Source organism: Lissotriton helveticus, chromosome 5_1 (assembly GCF_964261635.1).
Source record: "Lissotriton helveticus chromosome 5_1, aLisHel1.1, whole genome shotgun sequence".
Classification (NCBI taxonomy): domain Eukaryota; kingdom Metazoa; phylum Chordata; class Amphibia; order Caudata; family Salamandridae; genus Lissotriton; species Lissotriton helveticus.
The window spans coordinates 1,725,614,834-1,725,630,928 of NC_136065.1; the positions used below are offsets into that span (position 1 = coordinate 1,725,614,834).

At 42.7% G+C, this 16,095-nt stretch overlaps 1 protein-coding gene across 3 annotated transcripts in view; it reads right to left on the reverse strand.

Moving 5' to 3' along the window:
• Positions 1–16,095, reverse strand: part of LOC144755773 (long-chain fatty acid transport protein 2-like) — a 599,753-nt gene that overhangs the window by 336,358 nt on the left and 247,300 nt on the right. The gene's annotated exons all lie outside the window — the stretch shown is intronic.

Here is a 16,095-nt window from a genome sequence, read left to right on the forward strand (position 1 = left end):
TTCTTTTCAGAACTAAAATCAGAACACATTTCAATAGTCAATTGGGGGTGGGGTCGCACACTACTCACACACCAGCGGTATCGCCCCTAAGGACTATGGTAAATGTAGTTACGTGTTCTGCGATGCATCTTCTTTTGATTCTCTGCTATCTTCGCTGTCTTCGCCATCCTGGACACATGTTTCGATACCGCTGGTGTGTGGGTAGTGTGCGACCCCACCCCCAATTGTAATGTTAAAGCTCCCTCGAGCAGTTGGCTGACGAGCCTGGGACCCCGCACCTGCGCGCCTGAGTGGTACTAAACCTGGCAGATATTTGGCAGCTATCGGCAACCCCAGAATGCGGCCTATCCCTGCTGACAAGGGGTGATACCCCGAAACACGTGTCCAGGGATGGCGAAGATAGCGAAGATAGCAGATAATGGAAAGAAGATGCATCGCGGAACACGTAACTACATTGACCACAGTCCTTAGGGGCGATACAGCTGGTGTGTGAGTAGTGTGCGACCCCACCCCCAATTGTAATGTTAAAGCTCCCTCGAGCAGTTGGCTGACGAGCCTGGGACCCAGCACCTGCGCGCCTGAGTGGTACTAACCCTGGCAGATATTTGGCAGCAACCGGCAACCCCAGAATGCGGCCTAGCCCTGCTGACGAGGGGTGATACCCCGAAACACGTGTCCAGGGATGGCGAAGATTGCGAAGATAGCAGATAATCGAAAGAAGATGCATCGCAGAACACGTAACTACATTGACCACAGTCCTGAGGGGCGATACCGCTGGTGTGTGAGTAGTGTGCGACCCCACCCCCAATTGTAATGGTAAAGCTCCCTCGAGCAGTTGGCTGACAAGCCTGGGACCCCGCACCTGGGCGCCTGAGTGGTACTAAACCTGGCAGATATTTGGCAGCCACCGGCAACCATAGAATGCGGCCTATCCCTGCTGACGAGGGGTGATACCCCGAAACACGTGTCCAGGGATGGCGAAGATAGCGAAGATAGCAGATAATCGAAAGAAGATGCATCGCGGAACACGTAACTACATTGACCACAGTCCTTAGGGGCGATACCGCTGGTGTGTGAGTAGTTTGCGACCCCACCCCCAATTGTAATGTTAAAGCTCCCTCGAGCAGTTGGCTGACGAGCCTGGGACCCCGCACCTGCGCGCCTGAGTGGTACTAAACCTGGCAGATATTTGGCAGCCACCGGCAACCCCAGAATGCGGCCTATCCCTGTTGACGAGGGGTGATACCCCGAAACACGTGTCCAGGGATGGCAAAGATAGCGAAGATAGCAGATAATCGAAAGAAGATGCATCGCGGAACACGTAACTACATTGACCACAGTCCTTAGGGGCGATACCGCTGGTGTGTGAGTAGTGTGCGACCCCACCCCCAATTGTAACATTTCAATAGTCTGCAGTATTTAAAAGTGACAGTTTTGGCCCCAACATTTCTGATATCACAAGATCCATTGTGAAAACAGTGGAAGTTCCAGACCTACCTTACTTAGGGAAAAAGGCCCAAGTTGTAGGAGTTCTAAACAGACAGATTGCAAACTCAGTTTTAGAGCAGGTTTTAGCAAAATTAGGTTAATTTAAGGAAAGTTATCAAATTGTTCTTTGTGATTCAAACAATGTAGACCTGCTAGGAAGGCATTCATGGTGCAAGTTAAACTGCACGATTTACTGTACACTGGATGATATTGAATATGATGAGGATGTATGGTTTAGAATGGCCCTAAAAGAGACAGCAGTACGATTGGTTTCAGAAATGACAGTTGAAAAAGTACCCTCTGATTTGGAAGGAGCAGTAAACCCAGTATTATGGGAGTTCACAACGAAAGATGATGAATTAATAAAAAGTGAAGATCGAATCTTAGTCAAATTAGAATCAGATGCCATGTATACAGCAAAACTATCATACAATTCAACACGAGAGATAGTTGCAGGAATTTCACCCTTAATTAAAGATAAACTGAGCGAGGGACTTTTGGAGGAATCGATTGGAAGTTCATGTAACTCTCTGATCACAGGTTTACAGAAACCCAATGAGAAGTACAGAATAGTGCAGAAGATTAGCAGCATAGTTGTTCTGTGTTTTCCTGTGGAACCAAATCCAGCCAGTAAACCTTTTCAAATTGCATGTACTGAAGAATCGCTTACCATTATTGATTTTTGTCAGGTTTATAATGAGGATAGTCAGAAGTATTGCCAAAGAGGAGATCAATATCTAAGACACATAATTGAAAAAGGATCTAGAAAGGTTTCGCCAGAAAGAGTGGAAGCAATTCTTCAGATGAATCCACTTCGAATTCAGAATGAAGTCAGAATGCTTTTGGGAATGGTTGGCTACTGTAGACAGTCGACACCAAACCTTCCCGAGTGGCTAAGCCTTTATTGAGGCTGACACACAGGGATTGAAACTATCGACCCACCTGCTGCCTTAACGGGGGTTCCAAACAGAGGACACATTCTTCATCGGACGCCGCATCAGCCCTGCTGTTTTCTTCCCGAGACCGTCCCGCTGGTGGCAACGTGGGCGGTCCTGAACTACAAGTCCCAGCATCACCAGTGGGCGCTCGCCTGAGGCGTCACTTCCAAGCGCCGGGCGGCGCTCAAAAGGACACAGAGACTCCCGCAGTGCAGGACGCGCGCGGGCCAAGGGCGGGCCCGTCCAAGGCTCCCCATCAAATCACGCATCCAGTTTAAGGTGTTGTGTTTGGCGTTTAAGATCTTGAGGGGAGTAGGCAAGCCAATTCTTGCAGATCTTCTGTCGTGGTATGTTCCTTCCCGCTCTTTGAGATCCGGAGGTCAAGCCCTCGCTGTGATCCCTCGATACAGGCTGTGTCGGGTCGGTGGCCGTTCTTTCCGGGTCAGGGCGGCTGAGCTTTGGAACTCCCTCCCAGCGGACCTGCGGCTTTTAGATGATCTTTTGGCTTTCCGCAAAGCTTTGAAAACTTTCCTTTTTTAATTCCCTCTGTTTCTTTGTTGTGTTTCCGGTAACTGTTGCACATTCCCTGCCATGCGCCAGGACGCCCCCTAGCTGGGGCAGCTGTGCGCAATACAAATGTGCATAACATAACATAACATAACATAGCCAGGAGGAGGCTGGGCTGGGCCATACCTTTAACATCTGCACCTGGACTACAAGTACGTGGAACTTCTGTTTGTGACTTTGGACTAATTGTTGGCAAATTGTTAGAGGACAAGCTTCCGACTTTGAGGCGGGGCGGTGAAAGCCCACAGGAGGGGGGTATGGCCACAAAAAGGAAGCTTGGGGGCCAGAAAGTTGGGAGTGGGGTGGCAGGTACATTGGATGCCTTTTTGAATAGGGCTGAATCGGTACTTCAGCACGAGAAACAGCTCACGGAAAAAAGGCTTTCACTGGGAGCTTATGCGGTACAAAAAAGATCATCTCTGGGAGCAATAAGTGTGGCTAAGTCACCCGCGGTAGCTGCAATTTCAGTTAGCCACTCAAACATAGATCCATCTGAATATTCACAGGGGGGCACGGTTGAGACATCCCAGAGCATACCTCTGGAATTGGGTCCGGAGTGTACTATTTCGTTGGATATGTCTGTACATGACACTGCACACGGACTCACGGTGGTCCCTATCACCCCACAGATTCTCGACCCTCCCATGGCTCCAATCACATCCTATGCTGCGACCAAGTCCTATACTAAAAAAGGAGAAGCCTGAGATTATCGGGTAACTAGGCCAAAGAGACCTTCTAGAGATAGTACTGGGGTCGTAGGTGGAGTGGGGGAACCATTGGCAAAGCGAACAAGGGGCAGTTTAGCAGTACGAGCCCAAAATAAAGATAACGGGAGAGGCAAGCACCAGAAAGAAAAATCACCACGGACATTTAAATCTGGGACGGTCTATCCTTTAAACATGACGGACCATCAAGACATAGGGACAATCAGGCAAACTGGGAACGGATGGAAACGTTAATACTAACATTTCTTGCACCATTTTGGACTAAGTTAGGGGAAATTGAGGAGAAAGTTGCCCGTTTGGCAAAAACCATAGAAGAAAAGAATTATACAAATGTATCGAAAGCCCAAGGGGGTGGTAGTATTTTAACCACTCATTTAGGGGGCCTAGAAGCAGGTGAGACTCTGGCTAAACCTTTAACCCACATTGTTGTAGACAGCACAAATGGAACAAACCGTGATTTAATTCCATTAACCCAAGTTGGGAGGACCGAAATGGTGGGGCAGACCATGTTAGCTGGTATTTCTTACCAGGGGCGTGAGCGGCAGATACAACCCCCTTCTACAAGTGTTATTGACTCGCAGACACCGAGTAATCTCCCTGGGCCTTTGAATGCTCCATTAGCGGGTCATGGGGGTGGCCAAAATCCAACAAGTAACCTAGCAGAAAATGTATTGTTAAAACATGCGCAAGATGTCATAGATCTTCCACCAGCGACAAGTCCCCTTGTTGTAGTTTTGGCCAATGTCCCTTCATTAAGATCGGACCAACAGGAATCCTGGACGCAGCTAAAAAATAAAAATGTGGATTGGCTGGCTACACATAAAGGCTTTAGGCCTTCATTAGCTAATAACATCTTGATGGTGCATAGAGTTGTATGGCTTGGAAGATCCCAGAAAAAGATAGGGAGGGATTGTGTCATTGTTACCTTTTGAAGTCCTAGAGTGGCACAAATGATTCTTGAAGCGCAAGATCATTTTTCCCCCGACACCTCCATTGTTGCTTTACCGTTGGGGTACTTTTATCGGCCTCCTCTGAGATCATATGGGGAGTTTATCCCGTTTATTGCAGTATCAAATAGATTTGAGACCCTGTCCAATTTAGATGATCAGGGTTGACTGCAAGTAGGTAATATACGCATAGAGGACCCCCTAACAGAGAGTACAAAGGCTGATCAGAAACCCCGTTTTTCAACGCTTGACTACGCACCGGTGACCCCCTTACACATCACACATCCCGTTTCTGTTCCACCAACAGAAACAACTGGGGTGGCTCGAAACCGGATCTGAAGTAAAAATTCTGTCATGGAATATTGCTGGTTTGCGTTCAAAAAGGGGGGACACAAATTGGGAGTCATTACTTCGAAAGCACCACATTATTGCACTCCAGGAAACCTGGGACTCACATGACCCATACCATTTGGACAGGTACTGCTCTTTTGGGAAAAACGCTGTGCCATCATCTATGGGGAGATCGAGGGGGGGACTTTTGTTATTGATTAGTCTTAAACTGTTTTGTAGGCCTAAGCTGATAGCGACTCATACACATAATGTCTTAGCTGTCAAACTTACAGGCGACAACTTATCAGGTCTATTAGTGGTGAACTTTTATAATTCTTATACAAGAGTAGATGATTTGGAGCACTTGATATCTCTAACTACCTTTTTGGACGATTATGAGGCCAATAATGACGCTCCTTACCAACTATTAATCCTTGGTGATTTTAACATTCATGTTTTTCCATCCAATTGTATGCAAGGTATTGAAGAGGAACACGGACCCCAGGGGATAACTCACTTTGAACACACGACATGTGGGGCCTATCTAGAGAGTCTTTTATCTGTTTATAATTGATTCTGCCCGGAACAAACAGAAACTTCGCCTCCAGTCCCGACCTATACTGGGCAGGGACATGAAGCATTATTGATTACATTTTAGTCTCATGCCTGTTGATTGACCTATTGGGCACATTTTGTGTTGTGCATAGTTGTTTGAGCGACCACAATCCCCGCACTTTGATCTTTCACATCCGGGCTTTTGAAACTGGGAAATCGCTGGCATTTATTTCAAATTCCTTCATTGCTAGCAAAGGTCAAGATCGGAGATTAAAATGGGAGGCAATTACCCCTGATAATTTCCTTGAAAATGTATATAGAGGGCAACCAGAGGATTTCATTATAAGCTCAGATTTGGATTCTGACCCACTAACAATCTTAGGTGCTTTTGACCGCATAACGAAGCAGGTAGTGGTCAATCTGACGCTACGTTGCAAAGCAAGGCCCAAAAAATACAAAAATTGGTTTGATCTAGCATGTGCTAGTGCACACACTGCACTTTTAGGGGCCCTGAAGGAACCCATAAGTTATGTAAATATGGTCAAACAGGCTAGAAGGGTGTATACATCTGCAATTAAAATAAGAAAACTACAGTTAAAAGAAATGGCTTGGGAGGAACTTAGCCAAGCAAGCGTCCTGTCTAGCAGCTCCAGATTCTGGAGAGTGGTTAATAGTCCACTGTTTGACGATGCATCCAACTCAGTCAAGGATTGTCTTATCCCTCCAGAAAAGTGGGTTGAACATTTTAGTGGCATATATACCGATGTGAGCCAGGAGTTGCCAATTGTACAAGGGGATAATATCCATGTTTCAAGTGTGCTTTTTACAGAGGAGGAAGTAATTGAGGCGATTATGTCGACATTAAAGGGCAAAGCGCCAGGCCCAGATGGCGTACCAGCAGACCTCTATAGGGCCAATCCCATTGTATGGGCTAGAATTTTGACACTTGTTTTTAACGCCACGACTAAGGTCGGCTTGCCCAAGTCCTGGGCCAAAGCTGTCATAATTCCAATTTTCAAAAAGGGTGCAAGAGACGAGGCCTGTTATAGGCCAATCTCTCTCTTGGACTCTGCAGCTAAGATAATGAGGAAGGCCGTACTCACCCATCTAACAGATTGGTTAGACAAAAACAGCATCATATCAGACCTGCAGTGTGGGTTTAGGCAGGGAAAGGGCCCGATGGGACAATGCCTTAATTTACACCTAGTTATAGGAAAGTACACGGTCGCTAAGTAGGGGGATATCCATTTAGCCTTTATGGATTTATCCACCGCCTTCGACCTTGTAAACATGCAAAAACTTTGGGCTTCCCTTCATTGCATTGGGCTAGAACCGGTGTTGATTTCCTTCTTTGCAGCCATCAATGAAAATACCACGGCGGCCGTCCGCTATAATGAAAATGGAAGCCTAACTGAGGAATGGCTAGTGAAACGAGGAGTTTGACAGGGGTGCATTCTTACACCCCTGCTGTTTACACTCTACATTAACAAATTGGGTGATGCCCTGATCTCTTCCTGCAAGGACGTCCCCAGAGCAGGTTCAAAAATGATTCTGGCATTATTGTATGCAGATGATGCTGTTTTGGTGGCTAGGACGCCGCGGGGGCTACAATCCCTTTTAGATTGTTTTATTGATTTTATGGATTCTTTAGATTTAATCACTAACCTCAAAAAGTCACACTTTATGATTATCGGAAAGGGACAGGCTAAAAAGACTAAATTTTATTGTAAGAGCACTGAAATTACAAAAGTCCCCGCTTTCCCATATCTAAGTGTACTTTTTGACGAAAGGCGATCATGGGTTATGCAGCGTGCTCATAAAAAGAATACCTTAGCCAGAGTGACTGGGTCATTATTAGGATTCACAAAAAGGATAGGTTCTAAACCACTCCCGGCGCTCATGAAGATTTATAATGCTAAGTGTCTCCCGATGGTTACGTATGGGAGTGACATATGAAGCTATACGGAGACTGGTGGAATACAGAAAACAGAAAATGATTTTTTTCCGTAAGCTGTTATCGCTCCCAGCCTCCACTCCAATTTATAATCTTCATGAGGATCTAGGTGCCGGATTTATTTCATACCAGATTGTGGTTGCCCCATTATTATGTTGGCTAAGAATCTGGGCGCAGCCAACACCAAATCTGAATCAGTTGATTGTTCATGATTGTGTGTCTTTAGATAGAGGATCTGATATTCCATGGATTCGCTACATTAAGACACAATTGGATTTATTGGGCTGTTCTGATTTATTTTTAAAACCTAGAGCTATTGGCAAGGCGGATATTAGAGACTTGAAGTCCCAGTTCCTAAACAGGGTAATGTAAGCAAGGGAGGAGGCGGAATTAGTAAAACCTTCGGTGAGGAGTTTGTTATGTTGAGTTTATGCAGAGAAATACAGCCATACTTAACTTACATAAATAAACCCTATCACTTGTTTGTGTTAACAAGGTTCAAGTATAACATGCTCTCCTGGTTGCTGTCATTCCCAAAAGGCTTTTCAAAAGAGGGGTCTTTGGGTCCATGCCCCTGTGATAATTTTTCAGAGCAAAACACCCTCCACATGGTTTTTTTCTGTGATTTTTATGTACCACTGCGCAGGAATTTTATTTTACCATTGTTAAGAGGGGCTAATTTTGTGCAAGTTAGGCCAGCATTAGCCTATTTGCAAATGCTCGGTTCCTCGGTTGTGTGCTGTGGGGTTGCTAGTTATATCACTGCGGCAATTAGGCGAAGAAATAGATTTCAATCATAGTACTGTTTCTCTTCTTCCATTTTTAAGTTTTTTATGTAAAATGAGATTTTTAAACCTATGCATTTTGGTATGTGACAAACTTTTTAATGTATTTATTTGAAAGCCAAGGGTGTTTTTGGTTGGGGGGCGTACTAATGGATGGCAAATGGTCTTTTAAATTTGATTTATGTCTTAACATCTGTCGTAATTATAATGTATAATACATAATAGGTAGTTGTGATGTGATTTGTGCTTTGATGGTTTTAAATTTTAACCAAATAAAGAATCTTTGACTTTGTGTCTGAGCTGCTTCCGTTGGACAACGATTGCCCGAAAGCATGGCTAGAGTGGAATGAGAAAATGTGGTGTGCCCCGGCACTAGGGATGCAAGTTTATTTGAAACAACACACACCAATTTGCAGTGAAAGGGAGGGCTGCGCTCTCTCAGTGCCTGATCAAAAACATGAATATGTTCAAAAGTCTGTGATGTGTTTCCCAATGACCTTTGACCTCCATCGTCTTAACTTAGTAGCTGTGGTTGATGCCAGTCACGAAACGAGTAAGAAAATAATGATGGAATGTCCAGTATCTGAAATGGGTTCTTGCTTTGTGGAATTGTTACTTTAAAACCTTGAGATTGAAACATGTCAAAATTCAAATGTATTGAGCGAACTGCTAGTAAAGGAAAATGTTTGTGATGAAGTTGAACCTGAATGCCTAAGTGTTATGTATCAATGCATGAAGCCAAGGTTAGGCACTAATGATGAGCCCCTGATTGAGCACGATCATGTCTATTTTGTAGATGGCCAAGCCAATGTTTACAAGAAGTTACCTCAGAACAAGATACAACATTGAATGCCCTTAACATAGCATGCAATCTAACTGCCCAAATGGGAGTGCCAACTGTAATGGAAAAGATAGATGCTAATTCGGTTGCCCAATAGAGTGTCCCGCTAGCTTACACATTTAAGGGAAATTTCACATGTGGATCTGAGAAGGACACTGTCTATTCAATGTTGATGTCAATATTGAACACTTGTGAAGAGTTGAAGAAACTGTTTCAGAGGAGGAACAACAAGGATGGATCAGAACAGATTTTGAGAAAATCTCAAATGACATCCAGATGTCAGCTGATGGAAGATCAATATTGCCAGACAGTTTGTCGTTTCCAATGACACAAATACATTCATGAATGTACACACTTAAAGAGGGATTCAATGAAACGTCTCTTTAGAAAATATAGATACCAGCAAATGTTTAAGAAGCTTGCAAAAGAAGAGTGTCATCAAGATGTGACATGTCAACCAATTAATGCGGGTAAAAGAACACATGCTACATTGAGTCACATAAGGAGAGCAAAAGGTCCCTTCAAAAGAATGCAAAAGGACACTGTAATCAAAGTGCCTAATTCATACACAACCAGAAGAGTTGAAAACCACATGGTAGCAAATGTGTTTTTGCAAAAATCGATCTCCAGGTATAGATTGGCATTTTCTCGGAAATCAGATCAAAAGACCCACTCTATCAATGATGTCCCGAAATTGAGGTGTGCAGAACTACAGACTGAACAAGTATTGCACTGTAGCTATCGACCTTAAAGTTTCAAGCATAATCGAGCAACATCATAGAGTCTCGCTTTGCAAAGGACTGTGTCTCAACATCACTGGAAAGGCTTGATGATGTACCTGTAAAAGCACTTGTGACAAATGCAGATGAGAAGATGAGCAATTGCTGTGACGGATTGGCTGATGTGGCGCATACAGTCTCTCACCAAGTTGCAGCTGCTACACAAGATCTGCATAGTGAAAGGTGTGACAACCTCGATCTGAGAGAAGATGTTGTGCTCGAGAATGACATTCGTAAGACTTGGTTGAAACCAAGATGGAAAAGACTGTTCCAAGTGATCCTGGTTACGATTGCTGTGAAGTGTGGTGGCCTTCCGAACTGGGTGCATGTTTTCCATGCTCATAGAGTCCTGGGTCCCCTTGATGAAACAGCTCCTCTTCCAGAAGAGATGCCAGCAGTGGTCTAGAGGGAATGGGAGAGGGTCAGTCACGTTGTAGGAAAACTCACTGAGTCTGAGGCAGCACTAAAGCAAACCGAGGTGGGACTAGAAAAGCAAGAACTGGAAATTGGCTCAGATGAAACTGGTATCCGAGTGGTGAAAGAGCCAGGTCCAGCCTCTGATGAAAGTACTAGTGCTGTGGGCCCACAAGTGGGAGTTGAAGAAAGCAGGCTAAAGGGGAACACAAAAAGTCTGTAGTTGTCCCCTGAAAATAACATTTATACTCATAGCTGAAAAGTCTGAAACAGAACAAAGTGAAGGCGATGGTGGAAGGCTTGGATTAAGAAAGTCCAAAAGATTGATGGTGCACTGTCAGAGATATTCAGCACCTGAATGGTCATATTGCATAGACAAAGCACTGAACGTCACAAAGGATGAACTGTGTGATGCAGGATTTGAACTGTATAAGCCACCCTGATTACAAGCTTGAGACAAAAAGAGAACTGAGCAAAGCTGAAACAATGACTGAGAACTGTCAAAAGCTGAAAAGAAAACAATGATTGATGAAAAAACAAAATAAATGTTCTGTTATTCTTTATAATTTTGGTTAATTATTTTACAGAAGTCTAACCTAGGTCTGAGAAAAAGCTACAAGAAGAGTGAGGGATACCATTCTTAGAAGAACACGGAGTAGGTTTATGGTTTGTCTGTTTAGAAATTTGAAATGCTGAAAACTAACTGTTCTAAGAAGCTACTAACAGAACTCTGCACTGAACTTTTGAGTTTGGCAACATATGATCTGATTGATCTCATGTGTGAAATGAACTTGATGTGATGATTACAAATCCACAGAGTTGTGATGATTTTAAATCATCAGAGGGAGTACTGAAAGAGCCTAAACCTGTGCTTTCTTTACTAATGGAAAACCTGCCTTTGCTTCAGAAATGAAAAACTGCATTTGGAAAATGACACGCAGATTTCTGTGCCACAAAGTGAAAACATGAGCTCTGAAATTCACAGGCTTTAGCCAGACACTTTCATTTAGCAATTTATGTAAACCATGTGCAAGTACTTCATAGTTTGATTTAAATGTGTTTAGTTAGATATTGTTCTCACACTGAAAATGTGTTTCTAACTTGTTAAAGTGTTAAACTGTGCACTAGTAGAAATAACTGGTATTTAAAATTTCACAAGATTTTAAAAGGTAGAAACAGAACCATCTGTAATTCATCTCTTCTTCTGGGAGTTTCTTTTGGCCTTCAAGATAAGCAAAGGAATCTTTTTCTCTCTGTGTGAAGAGAACAGTGCCATAATTTACAGCCGTGACCTCGGTCTGAGCTTTATCTTTGTAGTTGCTGGAAATGTTGAACAAAGCCTCATTTAATTCTTTGCTTTAGTGAGGAACAGAAAAACATGTATTTTAAAAGTGCATTACCAAGTTTAATGTTTCTTGCTTAACTAAAAAAAGGTTCTTTTGCAGCTCATGTTATGTGTGTAGTTAGAAATAAAATTTCTTTTTAAAAGGAAGGTCAGGAGATGAAATTGTATTAAATAAGATGCACAGTGGGAAGCATCTTTGCCTGTCTGAGAGATGACGTATGAAAACTTCAGATGGGTGGTGGCATCCTTTTGGAGAATGCTGGATTCCAGTTGGAGGAAGAGAAAGTCACGCTATAGGCTTTGTAACATTATTATTTGATAAACGCGTTCCTAGTTAGGAGTTTCAGAGAGAGGAGGGAGAAGAGAGAGGAGAGGGGACAGCTTCCAGAACACAGGCAGGAAGACTTTCGGAGACCTTTGAGAGAGACACACGGAGAGAGATTTAGAGACGCGAGGCTGCAGAGGAGTTTAAGACTCTGACGCAGAAATGAAGGGAGGAGGGGAGGAGTGATTTGCAGATGTAGTGAAGGAGAGGGCAGACCTTGATGGAGAGGAGAACGGAGAGCAGACGTAGGCTGATTAAACGTAGGTTTAGCTCCATTCTGATTTGTGCTTTGACTAATTGGCTTTGCCAAGGCTTATTTGCTCTATGCTTTGTTTCCTTTCATGGGAGATTCTGCAATTATTAATGACTGAAACAGCTTAAATGCTAACTCACTCTTGCTTCTGGAACTTTTCAGGAGTTCTGACTGACATCATTTGAGCCCCATTGTCTTAAAATAGAAATGTTTTCCTTTATTGAACGCGCTGTTTGCAAATTATGATGCTTTGTGCTAACTGAATTTTTCTGTTATCAATTCTGTAACCTGATTGATACTTGACTACTGAATGAAGAGTCAGAGATTTTTTTATTATGATTGGAAAATAAATCCCTTTAAAACTACTCATAACTCTCATTATGGGCTAAAAGGTTTATTTGCATTTTATGAATTGCTCGTGTTTGTGTAGAAGCTCTCTGGTCATAAACAGTGGCAAAGATCCTTTGACCTTTAGCGGAAATCAGGGTAATGGTGCCACATTTCCGAGATTTTCCAAAGAGAAGATTACCCTGGGATTTTCGATGCAACAGAACCGATGCATCACCTCAACTGCGCCATGCATCCTCGACACCAGACTTTACATCAAAGGCCCTTGTTACTGGATTCTCCACAATGATGCTGGCCTTTGAATCACAATTCCAAAACTCTTCAGAACTGTTGCATCTCTTTGGCTCGCAATGAATCCTCGCACGGGACTTTGCAACGATTCGCAAACCAGGATGTATGGTAGTCTTGCTCAGCTGGCCTCACTGGGTCCCTGTAGCCAGCTGTGTTTCATTACGGGTAGCCTGAACTTGTAAGTGTGTCCCTGTCCAGCATGGCAAGCTATCCACAGTTTGTGCTTTGTGTTTTTTAGTGCTTTATTTATTACAATCTTAAAACATACTTCTCTCTGGTTCTACTGATTGGATTTTTGTTGTTTTGGTCTTGTTTTATTTATTAAAAAATAAGCTATCCTTCTAAATCTAGTGTGGGAGGCTTTTGCGATGTATTGTGACTGGGTAACTATTTGAAGTGTTGCACAAATAATTTACATATTGCCTCTAAGGGAAGCGTGACTGCTCTGTGCCAAGCTACCAGGGGATAAGCACAGGTTACTTTGGGGTTTCTTCTGACTTCACCCTGACATGGATTGTGGTTTCTGCTTAACTAGGGTTTCACCTCCTCAACCAGCAACCCAATATCTAACAAGAAAAATCTACAAAGACTAATCTATTACTATTGGGCAATCCCAATATGCCTTCGAATTTACACAGAAGTATTTTCACTGTGTAAGTAACCTGAACATTGATAAATCTTCAGTCATGGTGACATTTGCAAACTTTTAGCAAGCTAGAAGATCTAGGCTCTCTTTATGAATGAGCACACTCATCTCTCTCTCAGCTTACTATGGTTTCCATGTAGTCCTTGTGCATACACCTACATGTCGAACGAAGTATCAAAATTTTGGAATGAATGTAGTTAGCTTATAGTTATATTTAAACTTCACAGTAATCATCTCAAAATGCAGGTTCTTTGTTCTCTATCTATCTCACAAAAAAGAATAGATGAAGTTGTGTCTGCTGTGCTATTGAGTTACATGGACAAGGAAGATGATCATTATTATTATATACGCTTGAGGGATATGGCACTAAAAAATAAGCCATTCCCAGCCTAAATCTAATAAGGTAAAACATTTGATTACATGGAATTTTAAGCAGGTAGTGCTCAATGGCTGGGGTTGTGCTTATTTGAAAATATAGCTCAGACTTCTTCTTAGTTTCAGCCTCTCATCTCTTTCGTAATATCAATTATAGTAGGTCAACTTTTACCATAGTTTTGTGGGTATGTTTCATTGCTGATGCAAACAAACAAATCCCTTCTGCCATTAGGTGAAGGTCTCCTCTAATATATGTTCACCAGTTAATGTGTCATGTCAGCTTCTGGCCTGGCCCATACTGACACCATAACAGTGTGGGTGCCAACCAAAATATATCCCCCAAATAGTCAAGACCTAGTTCTTCATGTACTAAAATGGATGGAACGGAATTGGAAAGTGACAATATTCTAAATAGAAATCAATTTTCGCTAATATGCAATTGGGCGTTGTCAGTGAATCTCCAAACCCCCACACCATAGCTGACAATCGGCACAGGTCTGGCTTTATAAGTTGTAATGGTGGCTTTAAGGGGCATAGACCCTAACCTAGTAGCAAATTTTAAAAGAGAAGCTATGGTTTGTTATTACTCGGTTGCTCTCACACTTCTCAAGTGCCCCCAGGGGATCTTATTGTCAAACGGAATCCCTAGATAGGTTAAGGAGGTCACACAATTAAGTGTGTCCCTGCTAACTTGAAAACCCATTAACCCACAGACCTTGGAGTTTGACTTAGATGTGTTTGTTGTTAGGCCCACGTTAGCCATAAATTTTACAAAAGTGGCTAGGAGTTTTTGGAGTACCAGGCCCATTCTGGCCATACAGACGTGGTCATCTGTGTACATAAGGGTGGGTATCAGGCGATTTCCTGCCATAGGTGAATCAGCTGCAGCAGACAACAGTTGGTCATCAAGATCAATGATATAAAAGAAATGGTTCCAAAATGCCTCCCTGTCTAACCCCTTTTTTGGCTCTCCCCGCCTGGCCACAATATAATGCAGCCCTCAACATCGGTGTGCATCTGGGCAAGAAGATGCACAATACATGGGTTAACACCCTTATTACATAATTTTGATCTTATAACTTTGTCAAATGCGGTACTCAGATCCATAAACGCCAAGTAGAGACATCCTTCTTTGGCGAGTACATATTTACACATTATTAAATGAAGCTTTAAATATTGATCATCTGTTCCAATATCCGGTCTAAATCCATACTGGGTAGGGAATAGGATATTATTCTCATCTGCATATTTTTCAAGTTGGTCCAGTAATATTCTAGCCAGTACCTATGATCATACAGAAAAGAACAAATTGGGAGGTCAATTTCCACATGATCGAGTGGGAAGTAGGGATGCATCCCCACCGCCCATTGTTTGATCTCAAAGAAGGTTGCGGCTTTCCACCCATACTGGGAGGGGTTGCATGTTCGAAGTATAGCATAACCCAATTATATAAAATTACTTCCAAGAACACTGGCAGGCCTACAATGTGACCTTAATATAATCTGAGCATATGTTGAATGAAAGGCAAAATTAAAACGAAAATCATGATCTTTAGTGAAACATCAAGTCCTTGAGAAGGGATCTGGAGGCAAGTGAATAGAGACGAGTTAACACTGCAAGTATCAATGAAAAACTAAAGTGGAGATGAGAACACAACGAAAAAATTAAAAAGCATACTAGCAGTGGGGAAAAAGGGCAAGATTAGATACACTAGAGGCTCAATATGTAGGTTTCACAACGTCTTATATAAATACTTGTGTTATTTTTTAATACCTCCAGGGCTCCTGAGCATACGTAAGCAGATAATGTTATTTGACTTAGTTCATCAAGCAGAGGACTATAACAATGCATTTTTCAGAGATTGTATCTCAGCATTACATTTTAATGATGATCCTTACATTAATTCTACAACCACATTGAACTGGTTTAGGACCAGGCTAAATTGATGTGTGTATTTTTGTACATGAGGAAAATGAGGATGCCTTAATAAGAAATCAAATGTAACATGTATATATGAATCAATGTATTTGCAGGAAATCTTCTCCATACTTACTTAAGCCCCTTTCGCCTCCAGCAAAGGTTATTATATCAATGGATTTGATTAACTCATTTGACTGCACTATAGCACATATAGGTGCAGAAACCTAAAGGAGTGAACATTCCTTATATCGCTATTCTACGCCAGGTAC